This window comes from Uloborus diversus, chromosome 5 (genome assembly GCF_026930045.1).
Source record: "Uloborus diversus isolate 005 chromosome 5, Udiv.v.3.1, whole genome shotgun sequence".
NCBI classification, from domain to species: Eukaryota; Metazoa; Arthropoda; class Arachnida; order Araneae; family Uloboridae; genus Uloborus; species Uloborus diversus.
Window position 1 is genome coordinate 140,864,211 of NC_072735.1, and position 27,576 is coordinate 140,891,786.

The 27,576-nt window shown below is 30.0% G+C and overlaps 1 long non-coding RNA gene across 1 annotated transcript in view; it reads left to right on the forward strand.

Annotated features, from left to right (window-relative positions):
• The first annotated feature begins 863 nt into the window (after positions 1-863).
• LOC129222390 (uncharacterized) overlaps positions 864-27,576 on the forward strand; it is a 203,763-nt gene continuing 177,050 nt past the window's right edge. The window contains exon 1 of the long non-coding RNA XR_008580585.1: positions 864-1,346. This is a non-coding gene — a long non-coding RNA (uncharacterized LOC129222390). The remainder of the gene's footprint in view (positions 1,347-27,576) is intronic.

Sequence of the window (27,576 nt, forward strand, 5' to 3'; positions counted from 1 at the left end):
AAATAGAAACCTCTATATGTGCTGCTCTAGATAATTCATCACTCCAATAAACTATAGGGGGCGCTGCAGCCACTGTCTAATGGCAGATGAACAAGGTAAAACAAAGAAATGCCGTAACTTATAGCTTGCTTTGATGTTTAGTGAATGACAGTAATTTTTCATTGTGTTTGTAGGATTCTGAAATTACATTGCACCATAAACTGTCTGAAGCCTAATTTACCCCAAAGAAAACACGTGGAATGGAATGTTTTACATTTTTCTTTAGTATAGTTAAACACCGCAAGTTAGCGTATTCGAGCTCTGGAGTTGCGAATTCAGAAAGTTGAAACAAGTTTTGTTTGATGCAAAAAAAAAAAAAAAAAACGATTTCGAGCGATATAGAATGTTAATGGGTGTGGAAAATATTTCATCTTTTTAATTCGACAATTTACGCGAAATTTTAGTTTAAAAATTAATAATAAAAAACTAATTCAAAATAAAAAATAAAAAAACCTAGTTGCAAACCCCCGGGGCTCGAAGTAATTTTATACCAAATTTCAAAGCTGTAGGTGCTATTGGATCTCCTGGACGCAGGTCGTCCACACTATTTCCTTTCGCAATTTCTTTGAGTATATTTTTTAAATACATAAAGATAAAAAATTATAAACAAAACAAAAAATATTTAAAACTTTCATGCGAAAGGGCCCGTGAAAAAAATGATTAAGTGAATGGTCTTCAAACTTATACTTTGTTGGCGCGAAAAAGTCGATAAAGCGCCAAAAGAATCAACCTGAATGGTTCCATAATAGTTGCGGGCGCGGGCATAGCAGCGCCGCGGCGAAAGAGCGAATCTGACGCCGGGGTCATATGTGGACGAACGCGGCAGCGCTAACAGCTCCGGCCGACTGCTTGAGCGCTTCTTGGTGCGACTGCAGCGATCAGTTTCTTGTGGTGTGTGTATGTGTACGGAAAAATTTATATAGTGTGCTCTCTCTCTTTCTCGCTCCTCTGAGTGTTCGAAATTGGAACGTGGAAAACTGTTCTCTGCTCGGATTGATTCAGAAAGGAACTGTAATAATATTCGGATCTAAGTGATGTTCAATTTACGGATTTAGTTTGAATGTGATTTGTGACTTCGGTTTATTTTTTCCGAAATGGATTTATCAAAGTTTTCCGGTGCGAAAAGGTAATTGAAGCGGGAGAAATTACCGGAACATGAAATACTAATTTTTTCGTGGATTTGGAATTTTTTCACGGAGGAAAATAATTGCGGAAAATGTGGCTTGAAAAGCGATTTCGATTAATTGTGGCCGTGCTTGGAATTTACTCATTTTCTGCCGTCTTCGCAGCGGTCCAAGAAATATCAGGTCAGTAATTAAATAAAAATTTGGTGTTCATTTATTTCATAATGTACCATTGAAAATGTAGTGTCATTGGAAATGTCATATAATTATGAATTTAAAGTCGTTTTTTTTATCGCTTACATACATATTGCATATTTTTATTACTAAAATACTAAAATCCACTTTTTAAAATGTAGTATTTCACTCTTAAGTTCATATTTAACAGTTAAAGGGGTAAAAATTACGCTCAGAGCGTGGTTTTAGTTTTATAAAAATTAGGTTAATAACTGTTAATAAAAAAAGCTTAACTTTCATACACAACGACATTGTGATTTTCCTAATAATTTTCAGACGTTTATCATCAGTGCTGATTTTGTGCTTCCGTCAACTTAGTATTTTGTGTGTCATCTTAACGTAATCATTTGTTTGCATAAAAATTGAAGTTTTTTCATTTGTAAATATAATTTTTAATCGTTAATGTGCATATCATAAACTGTGTGATATATAAGTGCAACCTAATAGCTGATGATATGAAAAACTGTGCAACATTGAGTAGCGTTAATAATAGAAAAAAATGCTCTCGTTTTGAAAAAAAAAAGTTTTTGTTTTTCACTTATCAGCTCGAAAACAGTTAATTTAAAGAATTCACAGATGTCGAGTTTTTCTGCTGTTACCGAAAAAAAGTGAAGGTGTCCTATTGCATTGAACATTCTTTTCCATGTAATTAACAACGTTCAGTGTGTCTTGATAAAAGAGCTTATGCATGTATTGAAGAAATGAGAAAAAAAGAAACGTCCCACTTTGGAATTGTCGATTCAGCAGAAAAGACGATGGTAACTAAGGAATTTTATCTCAGAAGTTATTAAAAAGAGATCAGTGTCCGATGACATTGAACATTTTTTTTTTTTGATATAATTTATAACGCTCAATGCACCTTAATATGCTTATGTATATGTTGTTGAAATGAGGAAAGCCATAAGCGTCCCCTACGGAATTGTAGGTTCAGGAAATAGATAAGACCTAAAGAATTTTATCTTAAGGCCACAAAAATCCCTGCCGAAGTGTCACCTTTAAAATAGCTTAGCAAACATTTTCTGTTAGCTGTTCTGCAAAGAGTTTTAGATCTAAATTCTTTTTATATTTTTTTTTCATCAAAAATATTTTAAAAAAATACCTGGAAAAATGAATTTCTCGAATAACTAAAGTCACAAATTAAAATCAATGTTTTACGTATCATAAGTATTAAAAATGATTTTTTCAACTCCGCTAAAGCTAAATTTTGCAAGTGTTTCGTGTAAAAATATTGTTATACTCGAACAAGCATGTTTCCTCAAAAAAAAAGTAAAACTCGCAATTACTTATGGGTTGTGTGCGGTTTTCACACAACTAAGTTCCCAACATTTTCATACACTTAAAAATAGTTAAAATTGTGCACAAATTTCTCTAGTCTTCCTCAGTAGCACTGGAGGGTTACCTACACTACAAGTAACACTTCACTTTGATGCAAATATGAAGTTATCTAATTAAACCTTATATTGCGTACATTGATGTCAATAACTTTCACGAGAAATACCCAAAACATACTTGCGGGACTTAACTATTTGAAATTCTTTAGTATAAAGTCTGTAAACGCAGATATCAGACTATGTATATAAGTGTATAGATTCATGTATATAAGTGTTTTCACGCAAATTTGAAGTAAACTCGCTAGATCTTACAGAATGTATTGCGGTACTTTGCCACACACTGAAATCTCGATTGTACGTCCCCCAAATCAGTTTTATTGCCACACTCCACATTTTTTTTTCATAACCTCGCTTTTTTCTCGTATACAAACACTGTTAATTAATACCGGTTTATAAGTTTATTATTTATGTAATTTCCTGCATTTTACGTTTTCCCTGAAAAGTAAAAAAAAAATAATAAAGTAATCAATACTCATTAGCACAAACTTGATACTCATTGTTCGTATAATTCCACACCAGAGATCCCCCGTACCCGTCATCATGGAGACTTATTCGTTCTTCTCATTGTTTGAGCACACAATTTTGTAAAGTTTAAAACCTTTTGCTATGTTCAGAAAAGACATAAAAATGCTAAATTCGTCCCTCACTCACTTTTGAAAATTTTCAAATGCAGGTAAATGTAGCAAAGGTAAAATGTAGGTATTTACCTTTTTTTAATTTGTATTTGCAGTATTTTGCGTTTTCCGTATTTTACGTTTTCCCGCATTTTACGTTATTTAACCAAGTCTCTTGATAAACGTAAATTTGGGGTTTAACTTTACATATATTTCCTCGACATTTACGAAACAAACTCGCAAAACTTAACTAGTAATAAGGCTGTATTTAGCTGGGGTCGCTGATATGTATCAGTCGATATATATTATGATATATCGAATGTATATCACGATATATATCCGATATTTGATTTTGAAAATAACATGATATTTTGATATTAATTTTTTCGAAGCATGAAATGTGCAATATAAAAATTGCATGTTGTAATCATATTAATATTATTCTTTAATTATTAAAAATAACCAAAAGAAATATATATTATATTTATATAGCATATTAAATAATTTATATAATGTTATTATAATATTCCTTCTTTATTTTATATTCATAAAATTATTAGTAATGTAACAATTTCAATTAAAAATGCCTAACTGAGAGTAAAAAGTTGTTCAAAAAAAAAAAAAAAAAAAGGAAAATGTCTAACCGATGTGTTCTGCTTCTGACTAATGCATATTTTTTTTTCTGAAAAATATAAAACTCGTAAAAAAAGTTAACCAAAGAAAAATGAATGAAGCCTGCTAGTGCTTAAATAATTCAATTAAAATGAATAGAAATGTATCAATTACGTTATATTTTATTACTAATAGATTAAACTATCCCATTTTAAAAATGATTGTAAATATCATTTATATTTAAATACCATTCTTAAGTACGTAAATTTTTATATAAAATGTATATTTATTAATATAAATAATGAATAAAACAATTATTTTAAAGTTTATGCATTATAATAATAACGTAAGAATCTTAACATCATTGATTTGAGGAAGCAGTTATTATTTAATTACTTAAGTTTGCACTAATTGAAAATATCGGATATACATCAAAATATCGGATATTTTAGATATTTTCGAAAATATGATGATATTTTTTAACTCTGGTATTTATATATTACTTTAATACGAACGTCCCGAAAATACTCGCAGTGGCGTGCAATTAAAACAAGTGCAATATTTGGATAGGTAGGTTTATACAAAGTCATTAAGTAACTTACCGTGGTAACATTTCTAAATTTCAATGTGAGTATATTCACAATTTGATGAGTTAACTATGTTGGATCTTAAGTATTGAAATAATAGTTTTCCTTTTCACAACAAGATCAAGTAAACTCGCGAAATCTGTCTCGTATTCCGTCCAGTAGCACTGAGGTATGTACAATTTCCCACAAATTTGAAACAGATTCCCTAGACGTCACTAGTTGTGATATTCAATACATAGGTGAATATTTTGGCGGCAAGTTTTGCAGGTAAATTCACATGGATTAATTTAGTGATGTTGCTGCACTTAAATCTAGATAGCTTCCTACTAACATGATATATAGTTAGAAGACATTACTAACGCCACAAATGTATCAGAAATTCGTGGACTCATTTTTAAAGTACGGACGAAAAATCGCATGCTAAAAGGACAAAGCTGTTATGATTTTGAAGTATAAGTTAGTTTTTGCATATTTTTGAAATTTAAACTACGAGGGATGTTTTTAATGTAAGGTCTATTTTGAAATATAAAAAAGCGAGTACAGAGGGGATAGAACAAAAAAAAAAAAAAAACGAAAAAAAAACCTAATTCCTATTTGTAGAAAATTGCTGCCTGTGTAGACAACCATGGGGTAACATACTCTCTTAGTTTATTATTGCTGTTGTGCCACAGACTACCTAGGAAAGACTTTAGATGCCGAAACAGATGAAAGTTTCTGCGACGAAGGGGGGGAGGGGCAGACCAGACCAGAGGATGTTAAAAAACGTCCCAGAAAAAGCCCTGTAAGAGTCCTCATAGTTGATTACACAGGCAGAAATTTTGTACGAATCGGTATACAAAAACTTGTACCACGCTATGACAACTGCTTGGAAAATCACGCGAGCATTGTCAAAAAATAGCGTAAGGGTGGTGGATTTTTGTGTAAAAAAGTTATCTTTGCTTTATATGTGCTCATTCTTTTTTTTTTTATTTCAAAACGGACCTTACTTAAAAAGCACCCCTATTTAAGAGTATTAACTAAATGTTTCGTAAACATATCACCACTTTGTAGATCATCAAAGACTCATATCCTAGAACAAAAAAAAAAAAACTTCTTATTTTTCTTTGCTTTATCAAATATTTCCATCTTGTATTTTTCTTTTGTTAACTTGTTTATAAATAGATTTTTTTTTTAAACTGATAAAGCGTTTAAAGCACTTCTTGAGAGTTTGACGCGAGTTCTGGAAGGATAGGATCAGCAACATTTCAAATTTGCGAGAATACCTAAGTTATATCGTTTTCATGTGTGAAATGTTTAAACGCAAATATTTATTATCACAAACACCTACTCGCCATATCTCATTTTGTTTTTCAGCTTTATATTTGTATCTGTTTTGAAAACTTTTCGGTTTCTTATTAAAGACAATTTATTTCGCAGTATTTTAAAAATGCATGCTATGATTTTATTATATTATCTTAGTTAGCTTTTCGCATTTAAAATAGAAGAAGAAATAAACTCATTAGTTATGCATCTTGGTATTAAATTCAGAAAATTTCTCACGCACAAAACATTAAAAAAAATCTCGTGTCTACGTTAATAACAATTTTGATACTGATATTTCTTTTTGATGATAACTACTTAAAACAGTTTAATCTTTGCATTAAACGGTATTTCCGTACTACGAGATGTGACACTTACTTTAGGTGTGTAAAATGTTACGTAATGCATACATGAATCAAATTTCTATGCATGAAAAGATGTACGGAATTTAAATACAACTTGTATCTAAAATAAACCAATACACTTTTTTACGATGTCAAGAGGACGTGTTAACGCTAATCTTTATATAGTATGTGTACATTGAAACTTTTCAATTGTATTTTGCGCAAGTATTAAAAACTCTTTTAAATAAATAATCCAAATTCATTTTAAATAGATGCAATATTTTTTATTTTTATTCATTTATTTTTTTATTTTTTAAGTTAACCTTTTGAAATGCACAGGAGGTAGAAACTTGAATATAGTTTTGATTTGCGAGAAAATCAATAACTATTAAATAAAACTGCAAATAAAACTGTTTTACCTTCCTAGAAGAAATTTAAGTTAATAATCTACGTAGTCGGTAGCTCAAAACTTCTAATTATTTTTTGCAAAGTTTAGGACATTTTTGAGGTAATACTGTTAATATCAATGTCAAAAAAAAAAAAAAAAAAAAAAAAAAAAAAAGAAAAGAAACAAAATCTTATTAGAAGGTACACACGTTGTTTACGATTAATACTACTTATTTTACTTTAAAAAAAAGATTCTTATAAAAGAGCACACGTGTTTCTTCTGGATAATACTGGTTACGTTACTCTTTAACGAAAATATTTATTTTGAAAATGTAAAAATGTTTATTTATTTAAATCTTTTAATTTGTTATTGTCGAGACATTGCTGTTTATTTTACTAGCTTAACATATTTCTCTATATGCAAGGATACACATGCATTTTATAGATAAGACGAGCTGTTGAAATATCCAGTCATTAAAATTAACGAAATTCCTAACAGCGAAATGAAAGTTGAATGAGTTTGCATCATTTATTACTTTATTGGAATGAATGTGTGGTAGTTGTTCAAACAGCTCTGAAGTGTTTAGTTTTAGTAAATATATGACTTGCTATTTTAACTTTAGAATTACGGGAGGGGTCATTTTGACCCCAAACAAACTTGATTAGCTAATTGCTAATACGCATCATCATAAAAAGCTTAACCCTTCCTTGACCTTTCCTAACTCATCATGCCCTAAAACATTTTTTCAAACATACACAAAAGAATTTATGCACAATAAAAAAATGCCTCTTGGAACAAATCACTACAAGAATTTGAAACATTGATAATGTTTTAAACGATATGTGTAACTAAAATTATGATCTGCATAAAAAATTACAGTTTGCTGTCCGTATCGCTTTATTTTCTTTCAAAATGCACGCTTGCAATAGCTTTGCTCTTTTTCAAACGAACCTGAAAAATTTCTTTAAAGTCATAAATAAATATGCACAGCAAATGTATAGAAACATGCGACTGAAACAAAGCAACTGCAGATCATCACTGGTAAATTAAAAAGTAATTTAACCCTTAGAGTGTTCTATTTTCAACAAAGTCAGGTGAAAATATTTATATTTCTGTGTAAAAAAAATTATGCACATACATTACATAACTTACGTTAGAAGTTTTGTGAAGAATGATACATCTCAAAACAATGTTCAAGGAAAAGTTCGTTGTTGAAGTCTTGGCAAAAAAGTCATCCTTCACTTTTTTTTTTCACAATACACTTTCGGAAAACTAAACACTTCTTTCGATATAAATGTATGTTGGTGCAAAATAGACAAACGGGCAATCCAACTACCTAACAAAATGCAATAACGACAGTTAACTCTTTAACAATTTTATTATTTTCAGGAAAAAGACGTTAAAAAGCACTTTTTTGTTCAAGAAAATTATATTAAGAAAGTTCGTTGTGTAAAAAAACGTGTTTTTTTTTTTAAGTTTCCGAATTTTTTTTTAGCTTAACATTTGTATGCTATAGCCCGAAAATATCACGGGCACGAAAAATAAGAGAAAAAAGCTACTCCCGCGAATTTGACGGGACAGAGCAAAAATCGGTTAAATGATAAAAATCCAGAATAAAGCTTTGAAAATGCACTATGCACGAGTAATTCACCGAACGAGCATATATTTTTATTTCTATGTTGACCTTTAAAATACCGAGATACGCATTGAGGAGGACTAATAAGCACTGTAATATCTATTTTTCGGAATTGAATTTAATTTAGATTCACAGTAGAGCTGTCTTCTTGGACCAAACTTAATTCTAATTTAGAAAAACGTAAAATTTACACTGGTTTCTGAAGGGAAATTTTAATACACTTCATACGTGCTAGAGGTTGTAATTTTGTAGTGAGTCAAATAAAACTTTTAATAAAACAAACAACATGGTTCAATCTACGTAATGCACTTGAATCTAACTGTTATTTGGGTGATTAAATTAGAGATAATCAAAAATGTATGATATAGTTTTTTTAACCCAGTTTGAACATGTTTCCAATAAAAATCCAAAACTTAAAAGAACAATTTATTCAATTAGAATTATTTTAAAAGATTATCTGGAAAATCATTTCAGAAAAGTATCTCTACAATATGTAACCAATGTATACTAACAGTTTGAAAATAACATTTTTGAAGTTTTTGAGAAAACAAATCCCGTAAAAACTGCGTAATAAAACTGCGCTAATAGAATCTGACAAAAGCCTCATATGTTAGGTTTTTTGGTCACACGTTTTAGAAGGGGTCTACCAAACTTGTACAACCTTACAAAAAGATTTCAAAATTAGTATTTTACGTATATTTACTCATTTTATTTTTAATGGTTAGCTATAACAAATTAATTTATATTTTTCCAAAAATTACCACTATTCAAGAAAATAAAGTATACCTGATGTCACTTAAAGATCATTTTTCGTCTATGCTGTTCCTTTTCTTCTAAATATTAAGAATGCCAAAACAATTTTCATAAAGAAAAACCACATTGCAAGAAGTAATCACCTTACCATCCTTTTACGTTACTTTACTTTCAACTTTAAAAAAAAAAAAACTTTATCACAATTATTGTTTCCATTAACTTCTTCGCATACCTTTAAAACCTCAAAACTAATATCACTTAGCGAAAAGAGCCTCATTTACATTTATTTCATACCAAGTGTTAAAAGTATGCACTGAAACATTGTTTCATTTTTGAGGTTAATTTTGTTAACCTTTTACGAAATGTGCTTTTTGGGTCATTAAAGTTGCGAAAGTTATTCAGAAAATTGATTAATCCTATTTTTCATAAAATGTATTGATAAATCTTTTTTTAAAAAATTAGTTTTTCATTGTGTATATAAGTCGAACTTTACTAGAACGCACTGTTAATGATAATAAAAAAAAGTTTTAGATCACGTTTTTCTAAAACTTAAAACAGTATATGAAACTCAGCTTTCTATAAATGATTTTGCTAATGGTTTTTACGAAAATAAATATGAAACATAATTAAACTTTTGTACAGATTTAGTTATGGTTTTCATTGTATATGTTTTTTCGTTTCCAAAAAGTGTTTATTATATAAACTAACTGCGTTGCCCGGCTTTGCCCGGTATACCTTGAGAATAAAAATTGTGTAAAGTGACATACAGTAACTCTCAAAAGTGTTCGTACACCTTGAAATTTTGTAGTAAAACCAAAATAACGCGAAAATGAATTCGAGTATGAAGTATATTTTTTTTTCTTTTCAAATCATTCCTATGCTATTCTAAATGAAACCCAGAAATGTCTACATATTGCCTAATTTTATTTTTGAAAGTTGTCAAAAAACGAAGAGACAGAGAAATAATACGCCACAAATGTCATCGTACACTGCAATATTTTCGAAACTATTCATGATTAAAATTATCGCATGTCTTTTTTTTTTTTTTGCATTTTGTTGACACAGTAATGTCATTTCGCTTTAATTTTTTTGTTTATTTATTCCCTAATATTCTGCTATTTTTTAAATGGCCAGTAAAAAGAACAACGAACACCATTCTAAATTTGTTTTTGTTTTTTTCACAGTAGCGATAAATTGGTTTGAAATGTCTCTAAATTAGTTAATTTATATCGTTCTGTAGTAAAGCGCTTGATAAAATGCTTTACAGAAAGGAATCGGATCAACACAAGGTAAGAAAAGGTCAACTGGCAAAGTTAACAAAGTGTGATCAGAGATTTAGTGTTAAAAAATATATGACAAATACACATTTAAGAGCTGTAAAAGTTTCTGTAGAATAAAAAAAAATTACATTTAATTTTCACCTAAAATTGTTCGCCAAGTTCTCTGACTAGCTGGATTAAATGGGACCTTTTCTTGCAGAAATTTTCTTGTTCGTGCAGAAAGCTTACGCTTTTCGCCGTAAAATCAATGATAAACAAGCTCAGAACGTTTTGGAATAACGTCTTACTTACAGTAAAATAAATTCAGCATTTTTGGTTAAATTTTCGTATCAACATTAGCGAAGCAACAGTGTGTCCTTTTTTGGTTAAAACTAGTGACTTTTTAAAATTTTAACTCCACTTTAGACCCTTATATTTCAATATTGGAGTTACGAGGACAACTAGTTTATGCGTCAAAAAGGTATGACTTTGTTGGTGTGTTTGTTTTCTCATTAACATTTGACTCACATGCCTCGTCCATGTATTTCATGAATAAATAAAATACTAAACAAAGAACCCTAGCACTTGTAAAATGGGGCATCGACGCTTTCCACGGCAAAGTGAGTAGATCTTAAGATATTATTTGACATTTTTGGTTTCTTATACATTTAACATATTTCTTCTGGTGAACAAACATATAAACGTCTATTATACCACTGTATTTGGAACATTGGAAATTGTCAAAAGGAAGTTACTAAACTGACTTTTAAATGTTGAAAGAAAAAATTGAATTTATTTAGAAACTAGAAAATCGCCCTTCAAGTTATGACGGGTGAAAATTACTTATACATTTGAACGAAGTAATTGCCTGTTTAGTTATATTTTGACTAAGATATGATCTGATACTTTGAATGTTTAACGTATGTCCAGTTGATTTACCCTGAACTAGCGTTAGCTGCTTTTTCTTTTCTTTATTCTCCTAAACAGTTTAAGTTGCCGAATCCAGTTCAGCCTTGTCAAATTAAAACATTTCCTCGCATATGAAACATTGCCTGAAAATATTAGCAAGCTATCATGCTATTCGCAACTCCAATAAACTATAGAGGGCGCTGCAGCCACTGTCTAATAACGGATAAAAAGATAAAACTAGCAAGTGGTGTAACTAATAACTTGCTTTGACGCTTAGTGAACGACAGTAATTTTTCGTCGTGTTTGTGGGAAGCTTTCTTTTCTATTCTTCTGAAATTACATTACACCATAAACTGTCTGAAGCCTGTAATTTACTCCAAAGAAAGCACATGGAATGGAACGGTTTACCTTTTTCTTTAGTACTATTAATCACCGCAAGGTAGCGTATTCGAGCTTTGGAGTCTCGAATGGCGCGGGTTTCATTGATGCTTACGTCAGTGTTACTCGATTAGTTAACTGGGCTATCATCCATGTGAGGATTACTACTTTTTCCTGATAATAATTTATACATCTTTGTTTTATTTCAAAATATTTCAATAAAAACTACGTTTCTACTTATTTCAAGCTTGGTAATAGATGCAAAACTTTATGATACGTAGAAAAGTAGGAATATTTTTAAAATCTACCAGGGATGATTCGGGTTTTGGTTTATGTCGCGCAAAATACTAGCTTTAATACGATGAGCGTCGCTGGTCTGAAAATGGTCGCGGGAATTCAGTTCGTGGTAAAGGCAAAATTCTTTATAAAACATTTAAAACCTGAGATATTAGGCAAAAAACAAGGAAACAATTTTAGCTATAAATTGCTTGTATGACAATAAAATAGTTGCTGTCGTAATATAAAAATCTAATTAGGACTAATTTAAATGATTTTTCAAACGTCATGTGAGATTTACCTTTAATTTTATAACTTAATTATGAATGTGCAGGAAAAATGATTATTGAATTAAAACGGTCTATAAAATAATCATTAGAAACTGTTTCGGATGAGAATATTGTAAAACACCCGGAAGCTAAAAGATCAATTCACTGAATTTATAATAATCTCAAAGATTGAGACATGCTCCACCCGATTTAAGATTTAATGTCCGATTTAATAAAACATAACTTCGCTTGAGCTGGAGACATTTAAGAGCATATTTTATCAGAATATGTTACTCAGGAAGATACATTTTGAAACATTTTAGGAAAAAAGTGTGAACGTGTTTTATTTTTGCACTTTGTTTTAGTAAATTTTGATTTAAACTTGTGAGAATTTAACTCCCATAGGTATGCAACGTTGAAGTGAAGCAGAGATGAAGCACCTTTAACTTTTTTTTACTTAACTAATTTTTTTAGTATTTTGTAATGATCACCGCATAAGGTTGTACTAGTTAGCGCAATAAAGCAAAACACGGATATATTTGCAGTTTAAGATATTTTGTAATATTTTAGCATATATTATCTGTTAAAATGCAAATTCATTGCATGAAAACTTTGTACGATTGAATGTACGGATGTTTTAACCTGTTGTTTTTACCTACTAATAATTTTAGTTGGTAAAAACAAAACGATTTATTGTACAGATATTTTAAAATGTCACCGTTTTTTAAATTTAAGTAGCTTTTGTTTATACCTACTTAAAATTTTAGATGAAAAAGTATTTTAAACTGAATTCATCACTGACAAATGTAACTATTATAACTAAATCAAGTTGTGTGACCCTTTATAAAATAGGGGTTACAGGAAGAGGGTTCGATCCCTGGTGCAGTGATTGTTCTGGCATGTTATCAATATCAGGCATTATCAACCAATATTCCGGTGGATTAGAATCTGTCTGTGTGTTACTTTTTCTTAAATGTTTTAACTGCCAATGTTTAAAGAGTTCTAGAATAAAAAATAAATAAAATGCATAAATAAATAAATGAATATTAGTGTATTGAGCATTTTGTCCGAAAAAAGTTTCCTACTTTCTGAATCGAAAATACTTATCTATAAAAGTTCGTAGAGTCATCACTTTTTTACGTGTTACGTCTAGCATTTTGTACTCATTCACAGGAATTTTTAACTGCATTATTTTTTTTTATCTATTCGAAGTTTTTTTAAATTTTATTTATTGTTTAAAATTTTAATAATTACTTGAAGTTTTAGTAATGCTTGTAAATATGTGATAGCAATGTTTTTTCTAAACGGTCATTATTAATTACTTATTTATTACATTTTTTTGCTATAAAAAGCACCAATTCGTTAACATATTTTAAATTTATTTTACGATATGTGTGCCAAGCAGGTTTCAGTCATGATAGTCTATATCATATACTAGAGCATAGGGCAATTTTCCTGATGTTTTTGTATTTAGTATGGAAATTAGGCAATTCCATTGCCCGTTTCTACAGCTTAGCTTATTTGCTGTGTCAAGTTTTTTACTGACTTGTTACTCTAAAATGATCATTTGCTCACTATTGCATTTAAACAGAAACTAAATATTTACTGTTATATCTTTCTAGAGTATTTTCAGTACAATTTGATAAACCTACTGAAAGTAATAATTTGTATCCAACAAGTTCTTTTTAAAAAACTAATGAATGCAAACCACAGTTATACTAACTGGATATACTAATGTGAATAAACATATTGGCGAAAATAAAACTACATTTTTAGTTGTAAATGTCACTTAAAATTTCCAAGAAGACCAAATTCGTCCTTAATTATCAGTTCCTTAATTATCGGTATATACGCAAAATTGCATCAAATACCCCAGGTGAATTAACCGATCGAATCAACGTGTTACAACATCATCGACTACCTCTTTTGTTATGTAGTACAAAATACAGCTACAATGTTACTAATTTATATCTTTCAAAAGAATTGAAGCTTTTACTCTTTCTCTGAAAATGTCACAATGGTTTTTGAATAGAAACTAATATTAATGACCTCATGGTTAATGAGGTAAAATAATTAAAACTCCAGGGATTTCTTTATGGCTAAAACCTTTCTACAGAAAGTAGAAAATAGTTATAATTATATCCGGGATCATTCAGGTTTAAAACTCATTAGAAATAACTGAAAATATCGTGTGTTTTTATATTTTCCTTCATATTCATTAACTACTAGTAATTGCAATACCGGTACACCGGTATAACGAATACCGGTATTTTGAGCAATTTTGCAATTTTGTAATACCGGTACCGAACCGGAACTGAGGTAAAATAACAGTATTTTCGGTATTAGCTAAAAATAATAAATAGTTTAAACTCCAGAATTTTCAATTTATCTTATGAAATATCTACTTATATTTTAAATGCACATTTCGTTTTCCCTGATAAACTTAAGTCAATCCATTGATGTAAAAGATGTAAAAATTTGGCTTCAAAAGCACGAACCAATAACATATTAAACAAAATCTGCGAAAAAATTGCAAAATTATATTGTTACGAGAGGACCCGACAGACGTTGTTCTGTTCAAACTTTGTAAATTGAAAAGTTAAAAAATTTCAATAAACTATCAAGTGTTTGAACTGATTTGTTGAAAAAAATAAGTAAAAAGAAAATGTTTCAAGCTGCCTAGTGTCAAAATGCGTATATTTACTACAACTTGATTTATCTAATACCAACTGAGCAGCTGTTTTATTAACTATTTTTTGTTCCGTACTTGATGGTTTGTTCCTTCAGCCATACTCAAAGGATAAAAAGCGTCCTCAGATATTAATTGTAAAAAACTAACTACCCATCTAGAACAAACGGGAAATCCTGCTGCAACCTTCTGCACATGAATCGAAAGGATATAGTGTTAAAAATGATAAAGGTAAATCACACATGCCTCCCACCCCCTCCCTATGTAAAATAAACACATTCTTCAACTGAAATAGCTTAAAAACTCTTTATAAACGAAAAACAATTCTTTGCTATTTGAAATATTTCGCCAAATAAAAAAATACAATAAATTACATTAACAGTAGCTTTAAAATGAAAACAAATGATTACGCAACACTATTGTTTATAGCCTAAGTCGCCAAGCCACCACGTTACTGTAATTCAGCCGATCAGTGAGCGAAGCAATCTCCGACCGATTAGAGGTCCGATCTTTTGAACGAAAACTTTTAAAACTTCATATATTGCCTAATTTCTTTTCACCAAAGATCAAGATCTTCCACTGCACTGATCTTTTGTGTACAAAACTACCCTGTTGTAATTTATCTGGACGAAATAAAAATTTGTTTCGTCTTTAAATTCCTCATATGTTCCTTTAATGATGTACTGATTAGTTTATAATCCTTAAAGTATTCTTAAAATTGGTGCCAAAACTCAGATAGATTTGAGCCGAAAAACAAATGTTGCTAAGTACTGATCATTTGGTAAGGAAAACCTAAAGCACCGATCCGTTCACATGGTTCAACACACGTTTTGCTTGAACAATTCAGTACTTTACTTTAAAATACATCACGGTACCGAGAATCGTTGCTTCCAAGAAATGAAGGCTTCACTCTATCTCTCTACTTTTTATCTCTTCTCAGTTGACACATCACAGTAGGAAATTTCATTACAAAAAGCAGGGCTGGCTTTCTTATTGTCCTTTGGCAACGGGTTAAATATTTCAGTTCTCGCTCAACAATAGGTTGAAATAAATCTTATACATTTGGGAGAGATAACCATCCAATGTTTAAATTAATTAATTAACAAAAAACATGTCCGATTCGTTCCATCGCGCTTCTAAATCATGCTGGGAAGATTTCTATAATTGGATATCTGGCGATCTTTTTTCATTGGCGTCAATGTTTGGCTCTAGTGTCTAAGAGAGAGGTATTTTTCGTTGCAAATCTAAACAAAGCTAACCGAAACATCTATTCACATAGGGTTACTATAAATCAGCAGGGTTACCAAAATAAAATATTTACGCCAAAAAACGAGATGACTGCGCCAGATTCCCAATCATCGAAAGATCCCCACCATGCTCGAGCACAACTTAATTACACACAAAAAATTTGATCAAAATCGGTCTAGCCGTTTAAAAGTTATATGGTGACAACCGTCCGCACAGAAGATTTTTATATATTAAGATTGCTATGGAGAGATGAATGGGGGGGGGGGCATTTTTGTGTGCTTTTGTGCACCATGTTTTTATTTTTCTATTTCAATGATCACTCACTTTACCTTATTTAAAAGTTAATTTTGAGGGTGATTTCGAGATGTATCTCGCATTGTTAACAGTACCACTGACCTGCATGAATTCAGAAAAAGTATTTTCAACTAAAAGAGTTAAGCACTAAAATGAGTTCCAGGCTTACAGATAGTTCAATAGATGCATTTTGTTGTTTTACTCTTATTAATTTTTTATTATGACATTTGTCTCTTAATTTTATGATTGTTCACAGTACGTTTCCATAAATACAACAATTTTTGTAGAAAATTTTGAAATATGACAACGAAACAAATGTTTTCAAGCATTTTTTTGAGAAAATTCAAATACTGTTATTAATACCGGTATTCCGGTATCTCGTTTTAAAAATACCGAGTACTGGTATTGAATTTTTGGTCCGGTATTGCAATCCCTATTCATTACTGAAAGTATGAAAAGTGTATTTGGAACTATCAACTTCACCAACAGTTGTTAAATAAATTAGACTAAATTGTAATGATCCAAAATAACACTGATTTTACAAATATGTTAAGGGCTATTCGTAAATTGAAGGTGGCTAAAACTTTCGGCTATGCTTGAAAGTCGTGCCGTGCTTCGCATTAAAAAAATGTAAAAAAAAAAAAAGCCTATTTGTGAAATACTTTTTTTTTTCTGAAGAAGGTGAAATGTTTTTACTATTACGTAGTTAAATTTTAGAAACGAGGCCATTTTTTACTTATGGGGTGAGTTTAGAAAAATTTAAAACCAGGAAAAAATGCAAAATAAAGGTTTATTTCAAACATTCAAAAAAAAAAAAAAGAAAAATGCACAAATCTGCAAAAACTTTTTGTCATCTTATTTAAAATGGAATTTCCTACATTTTAGAACAAAAAATATTTTTCTGGCTCTATTGTTCGAAGTCTGTGGGGTAAAAAGTACTAAAAACTGCTAAAAATCACTTAAAATATTGAATAACTTCTTCTCTAAATAAAATATCAATGTAAATTATAGATTAGTCTTTCTCCATGCATGGATTATCAACACAAAACGAATTTTTTAATTCGAACCAGTAGTTCTTGAAATTAGCGCGTTCAAACAAACAAATCAAGTCTTCAGCTTTATATTATTAGTATAGATTACAATTTTTTTTTATCTTTATTTATTCGTTCATTGTTTTATTTCCGTTTCACTAATTCATTCATTTTATCAAATGTGTCTTTAATAATCGAATAGAAAATATTTCATTAGAAAAATATTTTACTTTTCACTTTGGCCCATAAACAAAAAGTTAAAAATTCCACCATTGTTGGAGGTACAAATTTATTGCCAAAAAAAAAAAAGTTTCAGGTCAAGTTTTTGTTATGAATTATATAGTTATTTCTTTATGTACCGTATATTTCAAAGGAAAATTTCCGCTTTATTCATTAAAAAAAAAAGAAAAAAGCTATCTTAACTATCTTTGCCAAACATTTCCCTACTTAAAAAATATGCTACGGATATATAGTTAATGAAATAGAGAGAAATATAGGGAAAAAAGTTATTGCTCGCGGAAATGGTGGGATGAAATAAATTTGCTAACTTGTGCATTGCCCGTTAGTGATATGATTACAACACTGAATTTTTTTTCTCCTTTTTTTTTTCCAAAAATGTCTCTATTGTATTCAGGAAACATAGCATCGCGAAGAATTTGTGGGGGGAAAAAACCCTTATTACATAGTTTTTAGATACCCATATGAAATTTGTTATATTATTTCTAAATGCATAAACTAAAAAATAAAGTAATGTAACTTAATTTCTACAACAGCTACACTGATTTGGATGATGTACCAGAAAATGTAAGACAATTTCAATTACGTATAAAGTTTTGGATCGAACTTAAATTAAACAAGTACTTTCTATCCAAGTTATTTTCGCCGCAATAATTGATTTTAACTTTTTTTATGAGAGAGAGACGGAGATTATATTTTTTTTTTCAGTTTTTAACTTTAACAAAAGGTCACGTAAAATTGGGGATTTAGACAATTTAGTCTGTTATTATGCTTTCTTGAAAAATAAATATGTTTTGACAATAAATTTAGCTGTAAAATAAATATTCTGTTTGAAAATAATAAATATTTTTTTGAAAAAAAAAGCCCTCGCGAATTGTGCGAAAACACGTCTTATACGCACGTAAATCCTCAGTGAAATATACTCTAGTCCAAAGTTTTAGTATGGCGTTCATTTTTAAAAAGAATTTCAAAATCGTTTGGATTGGAATATAGAAGTTTTTTTCATAACTGAAAAACCCATCTTTTTATTAAGGATAACAAAAATTTTAACGTTTCAGACATATAATTTTTAATAACATTTAACTTTGAGAATACTGTTTCTGTTCAATAAAAAAATTGAGTTTTTTTTCTTCCACTAAGTAAACTTTTTTTTAATACAAAATCGTTGGTTTTGCTCTTAACTTATTTAACTTATTTCTCTTTCAGTTATAATGAGGGATTGTCAGAAAAAAATAGTAATAAAAAATAAAAAATAAAAACACTGGCAAATCAAACATTCTTAAAAGAAAGAGAGAAAAAGAGAGAGATTGATATATATTATCCAATTAACCATAAGACAAGCATTTGGTTATTTTGGATTAGAAATTTTCTTTTTCTAGATTTAATAATGAGGTTTGTTACAGCTTTTTCTGTTTCGGAAAATTTCTCTTTCTATATGTATTTCTTAAAATAATCATGTTGGCGCTGTTTCCTTGGAAAAACTGCTTTCTTGCGTAGAAAAGTAATTACCTTAAAATTTGTTTGAATGCGCTATTTTTTTTTTTTCACAACTTTACAAAATTGCGATTAAGGCGAGCATTCTCTCAAATGAATTGATGATTTGAATGGTATGAATAAGACATTTGTCTATTTAAACACGCATTTGCCATACAATTTTAAATTAAGTTCTGAAATTAATTCTTAAAATATACGGTTTTTCTAATTTCAAAAGACCTTTTATTTCACAATGTTTCATTAATATAATTGTGTGCTTGAATAATACTGTGCTTTTTTGAATTTACGTAGTTTTATTAATGAGTGATTTTTATTACTTGTAATAAGTTTAGTATTTTAGAACATAGTAGCAGGTAGATAATGCTATTAATTACTATTTAGTTCTTTATTTAGTTTTTTATGGGAGTAATTTAATTAAACACGCTATCTATTTAGATTTTCTTAAGTGAAAAATTTTAATGGGTTCTGTGAATACTGCAGTTAATCATAAAAATATTCCTTTTTGGTTTTAGTCAATACAAACTATTTTATATATAAAAAAAATATGTGAAACAATATTATGTTCTCGGCATAAATCAATTTTAGTTTTTTTTTTTTTTTTTTGTTTTCTTTTTACACAAGAAAATCAGCAGCACATTAAATATGCTGATAACAAACAAATATAAAGAGAAAATGTATGTAAGCGTGAATGTAAGTATACACTTTAAGAAATTTCTGAAGCGTCACTATTTCCGGGCAGCGTTCCGTGATTTCATTGGGGTTCTTCTTGCTTCCTGGAAGAAAAACAAGTATAATTACAAAATGTTTCCTGAATAGTTACTAGTTCCATGAATGCTGTCTTCTCTTAGTTGTGAAAAGTCTTTTTAGTTACCGGTGAGAATATATACTCAGTTTCTGCTTCAGATAGTTTGTCTTTAGATCAATTATGGCCTTTCCAAATCGATTGAGCTATAAATGTGCGCACAATTCAGTCTCTTTTTATTACAGGTTTGCAAGAACTACAGACAAATAAGTTATTGGGTATTTGCTGAAATTCTACCTCAATTTCGTCGTATTTGCTTTGGGAGTTTTCAGGAGGGTTTTTAAGTTAGGCAGAACCTACGATATTACTAAAATCATATCAAAGTTTTCCTTACGTTCCTTTTTCCAGAATTATGACTGGTTTTGTAAGGAAGGTGTTTCAATTCTGCAGAAATATTATACGCTAAATTAAAGAAGGTTACTGAATTTCAGCAGGAAATGTTCTTGTTTTTTGTCGATATATTCATAATAGATATTAGGCATATTAACTGTTCATTACTTTTCTGAAACGTTTCTGATAATTTGAAGCATATGCGTACGTGAGTGCGTACAAAGTACAGTAAAAAATACATAATACTCTATACACACAAATATTTCAGCATAACTAAGGATAGTTTCGCCATATGAACTTATGTTCAGTCGTTGAAAGACTCATATTTTATGTATAGTAAGAAAACAAGAGATGCTTACATTGGCACTTAGTACTAATGTCCTTTTAAAGTTTTTGAATAAAATTTTCATAAGGGGCTGTTTTAGTATTAAAATAATTGCTCTCTTTGAAACTAAAACTTGGAATTTTCTAATTTTGAAACAAACAAAAATTTAGTCTCAATTTGTTTTAAATGAGACTTGACACTAGACTAATGTTGAACATTAGACCTAATGATAATCTCTAAGAGATTTTTTTTTCTTTTCTTTTTTGGCGAAACAAGTTCATAGAGCCCCTTTGTTAGAAACAAATAACAGCTAAACTGATAGAAAAAAAAAAAAAAAAAAAAAAAAACAAGTACTCTAAATTAATCGCAAATTTACCATGCAACGTTTTACCAATCTTTTAAAATAATGATTTATTGAACACCTCATCTAAGAAAAGCATGTTTAATATCATAAAAACTGTCAAGTTTGCGGTCAAGTCATTATTAAAAAAAATCCAAGAGAAAATCTTTAGTTAGTAACAAATTGCTGCAGCTTTTTCCTCCGATTCCGATCATAATCATAAGGTTTTTGTAGGTCAGTGTAGTTTTGGGAAACCAATGATGGATGAAGGGCAATACGACATTTGTAATTGATCACTTTGAAGTTGCGATCCATTCCTCATTTGTCTTTTATCTGATAGAGTTACGAAGGTAAATGTGGGAAACAGAAAAAAGAACCACAAAGCTAGCAAAAGTTATCTGAAAATGATTTGGCAGAGATTACAAGTAAAAGGGTGATTAAAACATGTTAGATATGTTAAAAGATGTAAAAATGCATAATTTTTCAAAGTCATATGTCATATCATGTACCTTGATTGTCAACTGAAATAGAACAGAGAAAGAGAGAGCAAAAGCGGTATTTTTTTTTACAGGAAATGTTTTGTTTTGTCGGTCTTTGAAAGTCTAATTTGTGTTTGTCAGAAAAGATTCAGAAATGTCCGCCTGAAAAAGAACAATGGTTTCATCCTAAAACTGCTTTATAAGGTCAAAATAGTTTGAATTTGAACTCCTTAAATAAAAATGCAATAATGCATATCAGTCAAATCTTGTCTTTTTCTCAAAAGTAGAGTAGATATTTAGTAGATATAGTTTAGGGTTCATATTTCAGTCGCTAACATGATTTGTTTTGTTGTCACATGGCATTGCGTGTAGTCGAAGAATGTCAATGCATTTGTGCATCTTTTTAGAGCTGTATTGGTTTTTATAGCTGTAATTAAAGCAACTTAGTCAATGATTAGAAATAAGTTATTACCAAAGGCAATGAAAATACATTTTCCTAAACATAAAGAAAGTGAAGTCACTTCGATAACTTTCCTCACAACTCTAAACGGCATTTTTGCTCATTACTGCACGCTTGTTTTACCAGAACGTCAACTGAAATATAAAGGGCTACTGGTTCGTCAATGATATTTTTCTCTTCATGATTTCATTTTTAATTGGTGAATTTGTCTTCTTGACCGAAAATTAGTTGGCCATTTCATTTGTGTTTCTTAAACACTTTACTGCCTTTCAGCCAAAACTACTGTAGCTATCACAACTACGCAAAAAGGAAACAATAACAAAATTAAGAAGAAAAAAGGGAAATCATGTCTGGCTCGACATCCCGTTGTAGTCTTTGACCAAATATAATAGATTCAGCCAGGCTGTTCACCTCTTAACCATGGACCTCCAATTTTTGATCTTAAAGGCACTAAAATTAGAGTCTATACAGTCCGTCGATTGTTTTTTCGGTCTAATTCTTGGTCGCTGTCCAAAATAAATAATAAATAATACAAAATAATAAGTCTTTTTTCAGAGAGAAGCACCGCTTTAAAATACATTTTTCTTAATATAAATTCAGCACGAAATCGCAAAATTAAAAAAAAAAAAAACGCTTCAGTCAAAATGGCGGTGCTTTTCACTTTAGACGGGGTTATTCGGGCCGAGAAAATCAAAAGTAAGTTCAATTTCCTGAACTAAATATCAAAATATATTAAAAAAACCGTAGGTATTAATATTTGTATATGAAAGTAAAATTAAACAACAAAAACCTATGTCTTCTCTCGGTAGATCAGCAAGTTAGTTCTGAACAACCTGGAATAACTTGACTTGCTTTTTAAACGCAAATGTTCTCATAACTCGGAGAATGATTTTTAAAGAAAGTTCAAACACATACTAATTCAACTCGAATGAACAAAAATATAGTAATATATACAGCATTAATCCGACGCCAAGCTGTCAACAGTACCGCTAATTGTCAAGTTAATTATTTTTTTTACACAATCAGCTTTCATGAAATAGGGTATAAAGTATTTCCACTGGAGTTTTTACGATATCCTGCAGACTGCTATTTGATTTGGTGGACTTAGCAGAAATACGGAATTTCTACAACTCATTTCTACAGTTACAGACTTCAAGAACAACAGTAGTGAACTTTGGTAGGGGTTGGACGGTAATCTACTGGGATTGTGGTTTATTGTATCACGCTTTAGCTGCTGCTGTCGGCCGAGACCCTATGACTGCCTACTGAATATGAAATCTAGCTGAGATGACAGATATCTTTCCCATGTGGTCTTTATAAATCGTATAGCCACGTTGGTCGCGAAACCGACCGAAATGGTGCCATTTGCACATTAACAAAAGTCTGTTTTCAAGACCATCTCTCTCAGCGTTGTTTCTGTTCATGTTCATAACGCTTCATAACTCGATCGCTATGAAATAGTAGTTTTGATCTCACTAAAATGGTTTATCAGTAAATAGGGTTGCGTTCTGGGTCGTATTGAGTTGGTTTTGAGCAGCACAATCAAAGAGGTGACAAATGTCAATTTTTGATACCGTATTTTGGATTTTCAAATTTAATTGCTGATTTTATATAAAGCTAATTTATGACACGCAATTCATTTGAAAATACATATTGCTTGACAATATATTTAATTACTGTAAGTGAACTCAAAGAAAACAGTATTTCAGTATTTTAAGAAAATTTATGACTAACATAAAATACCAAAACTTACGCATTTGTGACTAACTTCAAGAATTATATCATGCATTTCAAGTTCTTTAACGGGATTTTATTGTTTCACTTTGATTTTAACCAAAAATAAGAATTTTGTAAAATATGTTTTCTTGTACACACTTCATATGCACGCACAAACACACCCACCCACATACACAAATATATATATATATATATATATATATATATATATATATATATATATATATATATATATATATATATATATATATATATATATATATATATATATATATATATATATATACGTGGTGTTTCATGGAATTGCTTCCAAACTCCTTAGACGGGTAGGGTGCATCATGATGACTAAAAATCATAGAGCATCGTGAAGTTGGAAATGCGAAACGGTGATGTACACAGAAGACCCTTTCAGAAAATATGCCTAAGGTTGAAAAAAAAAACATTTAAATAATGTAAAAAACAAAAGGTACATTCGTGAAAGTAAGCATTCGGAGTTTATCCGCCGGTTACAATGCACACGTAATATCTTCGTTACATGAAACTCCGAATAGTCTGGAATACTTCTAAAATTCCTCGTGTTGGGAAATTTTTTCCGTCCACGCATTGTTACATAATTTCGAGTTGTCAAGATGCATATAACCCAACTTAAGAGTTGACTGAGACGACCCTGTAGAAATAATGAAGTTATGTGTTTTTCCCCAAAAATTTCGATCAGCTAAAAAGCAAACGCTGAATTCATGAAGAAATCCAATACCTGAAAAATACATGTTCTTTTCAGTAAAATCAGTTTTCTATTTATTTATTTATTTATTTTAACAAAAATGATAGCAGTTTAAAACCTGTTATTGAACTAAGTACAAGCATTAACAAATGGATCATTAGCACTTTTATTCCCATTGAAATAACAGGACATATACCATTTAAACATTAGTTTTAAAAAATACATTTATTTGTCAGAATATATATATTTTGTTTCTAAATAACATAAGTCGCCATAACATACTTTTAGTCAAAGAACTTTATATCGGAATGCATCATCTGTTCCTAATCTCGTCGAATGTCTCTTCCTTGGCCAAAGTAATTCAAAAAACACAACAGTTCAACCGAACTTAACTAATTCCTTTCTTGAGACAAATTGTAAGGAAAGAGCTACATGAAGATACATGGCGTATATATATAAACGTTTATTGCATTGCGAGGGCAACGGGCCAAAATCTTTATATATGTGGCACATAAATTCTAAATAGAGCGGAATAAGGCCATTGTACGTGAAATGTTTCAAGAAATATTTTCCAAGAACTTTGCTGTAAGTCTGGCCTGCTGCTTTTTGATTTCTCTGCGTTTTTGTCCGATTCTGAAATTGATGCAATATGTAAGAGGAGTAATAACGCCTTTGTAGTCTAACTTTTAGAAAATGGGTTTCCATCTCTTTTTCAGTTGTATGTGTGGTGAGATAATACTATCAAAAAAAAAAAACACATGAAGTCAAACAATAGTATATGATTATTTATTGATTTTGTTAGCAACTTATGCCCATTTTTCTAGTCTTATGTTAGTGATTATCATAAAAATCTGCGCTGTCATAAGTTAAATATTATTTCAATTACATAGTTACATTATATTTAATGGCAGCGAAAAAAAAATATTAACTGTATTTTGTTCGCATTACTTCGATATCTTCTAACCTTCTAAAACTAGTCTTTGTAGCAATTTATACTTTAGTAGGTGAGAAAAAAAGTGGTCAGTTTTCCCAAGACTAATAGATCTTCCCTCAAAAATAGAAACAATTTTATTTTTATCAAATTGACGCTACTGCTTCGTAAATAATGCAATTGCAGTTTGAGTGACTTACTTAAAAAGTTGACCGTGATTTGTAGTTATTTTACTTAGGCTATCATTTTAGAGTTTTCGTATGATTTAATGCTAAAAAGTAACTTTTATTTATTTGCATACGTCTAGTCCATAGAATTTCTAATCCTAAAATGATTTCTGTTATTATCTATTAAAATATTAACATTTATAGTTCAAAAAATTTAATATTTATTGAACTTCTTTTCCAAACACATGTACTTCAACTCGAATAAAACTTTGATTTTAACAGTTTCAAAATTTGTATATGGGCCACTTCGTGAATAGATGACAGTGAAAGAAAAGATATTAATATTGTTCGTTTCTTCTAGTGTTATGAAGCCAAAAAAAAAAAGACCCTCTCATGTGTCGTAGTTAGGGGAACGCGAAAGTAAAGTAACACATTTTGGATCCTTTTCAAATTTAATAAATCAGTTTTGATCGAAATAAGTTATGTTCAAGTAAATGAATATTGTATTAAACGAAAAAAGACGATGAAAATTTGATAATTGAATGAAATACAATTAAAAAAAAAAACCTCTCTAAACATGGATGCCAGCCCAAATTCATTAACGAAATTCAAACCGTATTCATAATTATGTATCTTAAGATCCTACCTTTTTCTAATTACAATATGTTGCTTTCAAAATAATTACAACAGTGTATTTTTTGTGTGTCTCCGTAATTAACATTCAATCTTATTTACAGTGTTTTCTGATATTTGGGGTACACTATCATGTCTATAGCTACGCACAAATAAATACGCGTACATATCTTTATTTGAAATCTGTTACAGAAACTTAATGATGCGAGCCCAGGATACTTGATTTGCGTTAAAGAGCAATTTCTCCGGTAACATGGAAAAATTCTACCGGTAGCAATTTGTGATCGTTAAGAAGAAATTGATTGCAATTTAAGATAAGTACCACGTATCTCGGTCATTAATGGAATATCGATGTAATCGCATTCACGGGGACGAACTTTGGTGCTTTCTCGATAGAAATGCATTTGTTTACGAACCAAATGAAAAGAATTATTCGATTGGGCTTTAATTACGAAGAAGTTTCTCTTAAATCGCCCATAGTTTCAATTTGGAATGATATTTTATCATAAAAGAGCATGAAAGTTAATTACTCGGTTTTCGAAATTCAATTTACTCGAAATCGGAAGATGAAATTTTGTAAATCGATCATTTAGTTTTAAAATGTTTCAGACTTGTATTATTACCGGTATTAAATTTCAGAATTAATATTAATTGTAATTTTGCATGTAAATGCATAAATATATTCAAGATTTGTTTAGCTTGTATGAACAAAGACACAACAAGGGATAGGTATTAAGCATTATTTTAGAAACTAGAAAATCGCCCCCAAGGTATGAAGGGTGAAAATTTTCTACATTTGAATGAAGCAGTTGCCTGTTTAGTGATATTTTGATAGTTGAAATTTTAACACTAACTCCAGTGGATTAACCCTAAACTCCAGTAGATATCGCATTCATTTTTGACCACTTTCGTTTATTCTCCTAAAATGACAGACTTTCCAGTAAAACAGTTAAGGTATCGGATCCAGTTCCTCTTCGTCAGACTAAACATTTCCCTGCATGTCAAACATTACCAAAAAATATTTTCAAATTATCATGTCGTGAAGCGAGTTTCATTGTTGATGACGTCATGTGAGTTTCTCGATAACTCGTCATTATATATATAATGACTACTCTTTTACTAGCTAAAATTAACAAAATTAACGTAAAATTAAAGGAGAAAATGTTTTATATCAATCTAATATTGGTTTACCAATTACATATGTGTACATTTTATATTCTTTTGACTCGCATTAAAAAAAAAGTAGTTACCGTTTGCAATGAACAGAAAATGAATCCGTTGTCTTTAGTCAATGTGTACGCTTTTTATACAAAGTTTCATTAGAATATTTGTAATACAGAAAAAAGCGCACTTTAAAGTATTTGTTAAAGCATAAGGTAAGTTCGTCAAACAATGTAACCTTAGGTTCAGGGCGTAATACCTCGCTTATTTATGATTCAATCAGCACTAATTTTTGAATCTTCATCAAACAATACATACATATATAAAAGAAAAATCATTTCATCGAAGAATTCTAGTTTTTATTATGATTGTCAGTAGTTAAATA